Source organism: Pararge aegeria, chromosome 23 (assembly GCF_905163445.1).
Source record: "Pararge aegeria chromosome 23, ilParAegt1.1, whole genome shotgun sequence".
Lineage (NCBI taxonomy): Eukaryota > Metazoa > Arthropoda > Insecta > Lepidoptera > Nymphalidae > Pararge > Pararge aegeria.
In genome coordinates this window covers 6,296,173-6,304,486 of record NC_053202.1, presented here as the reverse complement: position 1 = coordinate 6,304,486, position 8,314 = coordinate 6,296,173, and positions in this window count along the sequence as shown.

The window sequence follows — 8,314 nt, the reverse complement described above, 5'->3', positions numbered from 1 at the left end:
GTAATATCTCAAATTATTGACGTCATTGCTCCTCTTTTAGCCATAATTTTCAATGAATGTGTTGATTTAGGTACTTTCCCGAACCTAATGAAACATAGTAAACTCATTCCTCTATTTAAATCTGGTAATAAAAATGATATAAACAATTACAGACCTATCTCAATCTTACCAGCTCTTAGTAAGATATTTGAAAAAATTATATTAAATCAACTCTTATATCATTTTAATGTAAATAACTTACTACACCCTGAGCAGTATGGCTTCACTAAAGGTCGTAGCACAACGGACGCAGGCGCTAAACTTATAAAACATGTTTATGATGCCTGGGAATGTTCACAGAACGCCATGGGTGTTTTTTGTGATCTATCTAAAGCTTTCGATTGTGTTGATCATAAAACCTTGCTTCTTAAGCTAAGCCACTATGGTATCCAAAACGTTGCACTAAATTTATTTGCCTCTTATCTCAGCAATAGAACCCAAAGAGTTTGCATAAATGATGCAAAGTCTCAGGGTTCAAATACCTCAATGGGTGTCCCACAAGGCTCGATTTTGGGTCCTTTTCTATTTTTAGTGTATATAAATGATCTACCGTACCATGTCAGTGGAACATGCGACATTGTATTGTTTGCAGATGATACATCACTAATTTTTAAGACTGATAGGAGTAAAGATAACTCTGACGAAGTAAACCGTGTTATGTCGCATGTGTCGCACTGGTTTACAGTTAACAACTTACTTTTAAATGCAAAAAAAACAAAGTGTGTCGAATTTATCTTACCAAATGTAAAGAAAATTGATAAAAATATAATGATAAATGGTGAATCACTAAAAATAGAGACTTCCACAGTTTTTCTGGGCGTGACCTTGGATAATAAGCTACAGTGGGGTGCCCATATAGATTCACTAGCGGGTAAACTAAGCTCGGCTGCCTACGCAGTCAGAAAAATTAGACAGATTACTGACGTTGAAATAGCTAGGCTAGTTTATTTTGCGTACTTTCATAGTGTTATGTCCTATGGAATCTTGTTATGGGGTAAAGCAGCTGATATCGAAACTATATTTATATTGCAGAAAAGAGCTGTACGGTCAATATCTAAACTTAAATCACGTGAATCCCTCCGTGAGAAGTTTAAAAAAATAGGCATACTTACTGTAGCTTCACAATATATTTAATAACAATATAGTATTTGTAAGACAACATATTAGTCTTTATAAACAAAAAGTGGACATAAACAGTCGACTTACAAGAAATGGTCATAAATTAGTGTCATCTGCATATCGTCTGCGTAAGGTACAGGGATCATTTGTGGGATTGAGTATACGCTTTTATAATATGATTCCTAAGGTGATTTTGGACCTGCCAATGCACAAGTTTAAAGAATTTGTTAAAACACATTTATTAGAGCGAGGTTACTATACAATTGATGAATTAATGACAAGGTTGCTTGGAAGCATCCGGCTCCGCTTTCAGCTCTCACAAGATAGAAAAATGAATGTTAAAATACAAAATGTAAATTGTTGATGTTGGAAAAGAGCAACTGCTGAGTTTCTTGCCGGCTTCTTCTCGGTAGAATCTGCCTTCCGAACCGGTGGTAGAATCACTACAAACAGACAGACTTGACGTTTCAAAAGTGCTTATATTAGGCCTACTTGAAATAAATGAATTTTGAATTTGAATTGAATTTGAATTGACGGCCGATTGGCGCAGTGGGCAGCGACCCTGCTTTCTGAGTCCAAGGCCGTGGGTTCCATTCCCAAAATTGGAAAATATTTGTGCGATGAACATGAATGTTTTTCAGTGTCTGGGTGTTTATCAATATAATAAAATTATTTATGTATATTATTCATAAAAATTATTCATCAGTTATTAGCTCCCATAACACAAGCTACGCTTACTTTGGGACTAGATGGCGATGTGTGTATTTTCGTAGTATATTTATTTATTTAATTAACGGGTTGTTTTATTAACACTAACTTATATATAAAAATCGTTAAAGCACACCATTAAGCAGAGTGAGAATAAGCTTTCGGTCATAATCAAACACGCTGGCTTCACGCCGATAACATTACGAAGAACTCTCAGGCAAATATTTAATTGTTAAGAACGCAGACTTACGTAACTTCGTAAACTTAGAAGTGCGTACCGTCTATAACCTCCTGAGGAAGAGGAAAAGAGGAAGAGTTTCTTACCACTAGGCTATCACAGCTTAAGAAATCAGTAGCAACTGCCATAAACCTTAAACATAGACAATCGATTGGTAGGCAGGTATATAAAACAAGGTATATATTCCCAATGACGATAAAAATTTTAGACGGTCGGAAAAAAAAGAAATAAACCACCAATAATCTTAAAATCTTTTTTATATGTTATATTATATTAAATTAATTTGTCATAAAAAAGAAAACGGATTTACAAGGGCCACCCTGCAAAAAGAAAAAAAAATATAAATTTCCAAATTTTCTAACAAAATTTTCGCATAAGCGTGTGCTCCTCACCGGAGTGCACGACACCCGCACGAAATTCGCGTGCGCGCCGCTCTCGCACGTTTTAGACGGTCGGAAAAAAAAGAAATAAACCACCAATAATCTTAAAATCTTTTTTATATGTTATATTATATTAAATTAATTTGTCATAAAAAAGAAAACGGATTTACAAGGGCCACCCTGCAAAAAGAAAAAAAAAATATAAATTTCCAAATTTTCTAACAAAATTTTCGCATAAGCGTGTGCTCCTCACCGGACTGCACGACACCCGCACGAAATTCGCGTGCGCGCCGCTCTCGCACGTTTTAGACGGTCGGAAAAAAAAGAAATAAACCACCAATAATCTTAAAATCTTTTTTATATGTTATATTATATTAAATTAATTTGTCATAAAAAAGAAAACGGATTTACAAGGGCCATCCTGCAAAAAGAAAAAAAAAATATAAATTTCCAAATTTTCTAACAAAATTTTCGCATAAGCGTGTGCTCCTCACCGGACTGCACGACACCCGCACGAAATTCGCGTGCGCGCCGCTCTCGCACGTTTTAGACGGTCGGAAAAAAAAGAAATAAACCACCAATAATCTTAAAATCTTTTTTATATGTTATATTATATTAAATTAATTTGTCATAAAAAAGAAAACGGATTTACAAGGGCCACCCTGCAAAAAGAAAAAAAAAATATAAATTTCCAAATTTTCTAACAAAATTTTCGCATAAGCGTGTGCTCCTCACCGGACTGCACGACACCCGCACGAAATTCGCGTGCGCGCCGCTCTCGCACGTTTTAGACGGTCGGAAAAAAAAGAAATAAACCACCAATAATCTTAAAATCTTTTTTATATGTTATATTATATTAAATTAATTTGTCATAAAAAAAAAACGGATTTACAAGGGCCACCCTGCAAAAAGAAAAAAAAAATATAAATTTCCAAATTTTCTAACAAAATTTTCGCATAAGCGTGTGCTCCTCACCGGACTGCACGACACCCGCACGAAATTCGCGTGCGCGCCGCTCTCGCACGTTTTAGACGGTCGGAAAAAAAAATAAAAAATAAAAACGATATAGCAGGGCTTCCGTTTGAAAACGAAGGGCGCGTTCACATAGAACATCCGTTTTACAGGTCCGTTTAAACGTATATGATACTAGCGTATGTAGTTGTATGAGCGAGTTCACACAGAATACAGTATTCCGGATCCATTAAAAATACCTGTCCGACAAAATGAGCAGCAATCCGTTTTAAAGGTCCGCTTAAACGTATATGTTATTAGCGTATGTACCTAGTTGTATGAGCCAGTTCACACACATAGATTCACACAGTATTCCGGATCCAGTAACAACAGAAATACTGGTACGTTTTATTGGATCGAAACTGCGCGATGGTTGGCAGTGGCACGGGGTGCGCGAGGTGCGGAGTGCTGCACACAGCCGCCATTTACAACGTCCATCCTCGAAGAAAGTAGACGATACACTGGAGAATGAAAGTCCAGTACCGTCGGATCTATTAAAATCGGTCCTGTCAATATTACCACCAGTAGCGACGGATTAAATAAAATGGATCCTGTAAAATCGGATGTTCTATGTGGACGAGCCCTAAGATCTAAAACATGCCTTTCTCTCGAATCTACGAACCTTGTGTGTGTATCCTCTTTCGATCAAACGATCGCCCGATTAAATAAAGTTATGGATTTACTGAACAGATTTAAATCATTGTAGTCTATATCCGTTAACTTATATAACTCGGAGCAAAAATATCGCAACGGAAGTCGTTTATTTCTTTTATAACGACAGTCTAATGTCTAGACTCTCTCAAGAAACATAAGAGTAACGTCGCTTTTGTTACTTGGTTTTGCCTTTTACGTTGACAGCTTAGGATGGGCCATTACGCCACTACTCAGATTGTGTACGGAGTTACTTACTGCAAATAAAAATTTAACCGAAAAAAACAATTTTTTCTACAATAATTTGTTAATATAAAGTTTTTTACTTTTTTTATAAAGAATAGTGATTCCGTGAAGAAAGAACGTAGCCGCCAATCAAGCCGAAAGGAAATCACAAATGTTAACGAAAACTTTACAGAACGATCCTAAGCAAACTATTATTTTTCACAGTAACCTAAAAATAGGATCTATAATGTTTGCAATTTTGCGAATAGTTAGTAAAAATATAAATAAATAAATATACTACGACAATACAGACATCGCCATCTAATCCCAAAGTAAGCGTAGCTTGTGTTATGGGTACTTATATAAGTAGAAGGCTACCTACTTCTACTTATATTTTCGACAGTTAGTAGAAGTAGTCTTCTACTTATATTTTCGGAGTCTAAGGCCGTGGGTTCGATTCCCACAACTGGACAATTGCGTGATAAACCCGAATGTTTTTCAGTGTCTGGGTGTTTATCAATATATTATAAGTATTTATGTATATTATTCTCAAAATTATTCATCAGTTATCTAAGTACCCATAACACAAGCTACGCTTACTCTGGGACTAGATGGCGACGACTATTGTCGTAGCAACTGGACAATGATTGCCAATGGCGTGCACTGAGTTTCTTACCAGGGTATGCATACAGCAGACAAATTGCATAAAACGGCTAAAATCCCCCTCGTATACGAGTTACATATAAATTTTAGGGAGGCAGTGCTTGTGTGCATGTATGAAGTGCACGCCACTGATGATTGCGTAGTAGCTTTCTGTGACAGACCTCTTCCGGCGACTTAGCGCCATGCTTATTTCTGCATTGCTATGTTCCGGTCTGAAGGGCGTGGTTTCTTGTGTAATTACAGGCGCATGAGTCTTAACACCAACGCCTCAGGTTGACGTAATAAGAACAGCAATTTGTAAGACCTGTTTCTTGCATGCCGTGTTGATCAGTTTATAGGCGATGGTTTTCCACTTACCATCAAGTAGCTAATCTGCTTGGCCCATCAGTTATTACGTCTTTATATAAAATATTGTATAATTCATCCGTGCGTGTTTCTATAGTGCCTAAAACTGTGGAAGACTATAAACATTTACCGCGTTAAAAGAATGTACGGGCCCTAAGTAATTTAACTTGCCAATTTTATTTCATTACTACTGTTGCCCGCGACTTCGTCTGCGTTTGATTTTGTTTTTAAAGTATTCAGTATCGCTAAGCATTAAATGATGGGTTTGCTGCCGTCCGCTGATGAGTTTTGTCCTCTTATCTCCAACCACATTCATCAGATCTACACAAAGATTGTGCAAAATTAAACACATATAACCTCTATAGTACAAAAATAATTATTAAAATCGGTTATAATTTGTCGAAGTTATGGTGTAAAATCGTTAAACACTATCATTCCCTCTCCCAAAGAAACCGAGCTTAATGTCGGGATAAAAAGTATCCTATATTACTTCCAACACTTCCAAGAATATGTGTACAAAGTTTCATGAGGATCAGTTAAGTAGTTTTGCGTGAAAGCCTAACAAACAAAGTTACATTGGCATTTATAATATTAGTAGGGATAGGGATATCAACCGGCCCACTACTGGCACGGGTCACCTCCCACAATGAGAAAGGGGTCAAGGCCGTAGTCAACCACGCTGGCCCAGTGAATAAACACACCTTTGAGATCATTACGGAGAACTCTCAGGCATGCAGGCTTTCTCACGATGTTTTCCTTCACCTTTAAAGCGTATCACTCGCTTAACTTGCATTTAACGTAGAAAAGTTAGAGGTACGCGCATGCTAGGATTCGAACTCAACAAATGTGAAATCAACAAAGCCCTCGCTTTTAATTTTATTTATTACGTTTTATTTCTAGCTATAGTGGTATTCGACTTTCCTGGTGACCAAACGGTATACAACGATTGCAATGGTATTGAAACATAGAATGTTTCGCCATATTCATAAAATTGGATATGTACTTTATCTTTGCAGTTTCAGTACAGAACATCGACCAAGTAATACTAGATACAACATCACTTACAAATTCGTATCTGAAATGTTTACATGCATATAGGAATACCTAAACGACAATACATAATTAATATAGACTCCCGTGATAACCAACCCTTCTACTTACACATTAAGACTCAATTTTCAAATCTCATTTTCAGCTCCGTGCTGAAATATTCTTTAGTTATCTGTTCTCGTTTTTGACGCGTCGATGTTATATCTATGTATTATTTGATCGATGTACATGATAGCAAAATAAAATTCATAAAGAAATCATTCGTCTGCAATACCCTAGCGTTTTTTACTTCAGTAGTACAGAACTATCCTTGCAAATACTCCACTCTACACTAAAAAAATATCCCTCAAAATCGGTATTTGAGTAGTAGTAACAAATATGAAATTGTGGTAGTTTCACTACAAACAGACAAACTTCGTTTCAAGCGCTTTTAAAGAAGGACCTACTTGCAATACCTAAATATTTTTACATAATAAGTTCTTTGAACGTGTAAAACTCCAGAGCTAAGCTAAGCTAAACTATGAAATAGTCGCGGTGAATATCATAGGAACCATTTTAGCTTAGCTCATATTTGGTCGAAAATGACCCATATCGTATGGTCCAGTTTTTCAAACAATCGATTAATTAGTTTTTACTGTAGGGTGTTTTAAAAATATCAAAAAGTAATAAAGAAAACATTCATAGCACAAAATCTCACTATATTTGTTATAAGCTATGTTAATGCACTTTGTTTTTTTCCCATCTAAGAAAAAATTAACTAGTAAGAAATCGTAATAAAACACACTGGTGCACCTATAATGGAATACGTATTTTATTCTGCGGCTGATATGTAAAAAGCGTAACTAAAATTATTTACACGTAAAATAAAATTCATAATTCTAATGCCACGTTTTCACTAGTAAACAAATGTTTCTAACACGAATACAAATGAGATAATTGTCGTAACTCGTAGGTGATTGAATAAAACAATCATTCATTTTTCAGTACCTGATTTAGTTTTCGGGTAACGAAACATTGTAAGTCACAGTAAAATGAACCGAATGAAATTCAATTTAGAGTAGCAAATTCTGTTTTCCTGATTTTTACCGCCACGAGACCATGACTGTCTTAAAAAGAAGATGAATTTGAGTTTTCAAACAATTTACTTACTTCATTTTACGACATTGATCTCATCATCTCAAAAAAATAAATTTTACTGGAATTGTTCTCGTTTGGTCGTGAAAAATCAAAACGAAAAGAATAGCTATATAACTTCGAGTTTCTCTCCGTCCATTAATATCTTCGAGAATGTCCTCATTTTAGCTAAAACGAGATTTGTTTCTGTACTTTAGGTTTATAATTAAAGAAAAGGAGCGATTTCTTACGGCCTCTATTAATAAACCAATTAATTCCTAAATATCCATTTAACTTTTACTTAATCGATACTTAAGATGCTGGCTGTGGGTTCATTTTTACTGGCCTAAGAGTACCGACTGCATCTGAAAAACATCTTAAACCTTGTATACATATATAAAATGCATTCATTCATACTGAACACGTGGCATTAACGTACAAACGAAATAACTCTCTAACACTCGATTCTATACAATTGGTAAACGAAATACACCGATACTAGAGTAAGGTTTGCCGTGCGGAGCCGTCGAACGAAGCCTTGTAGACCTGATAATCGCGCGGTACTACCCATATGTGAGATTTACAACTTACGTTTACTTATTCAATCGGGTTAAAGGAAGCTACAAGTTATGTAATATCGTGGGAGCGCCACCTAGTGACAGTACTGGGAATCAGTACTGACACTAATAAATCGTAGTTAACTTACGCGCAATCGAATAAGTAAAGGTAGGTATTATGAAAATTAAACTTAATTTGCTATACTCCGCGAACA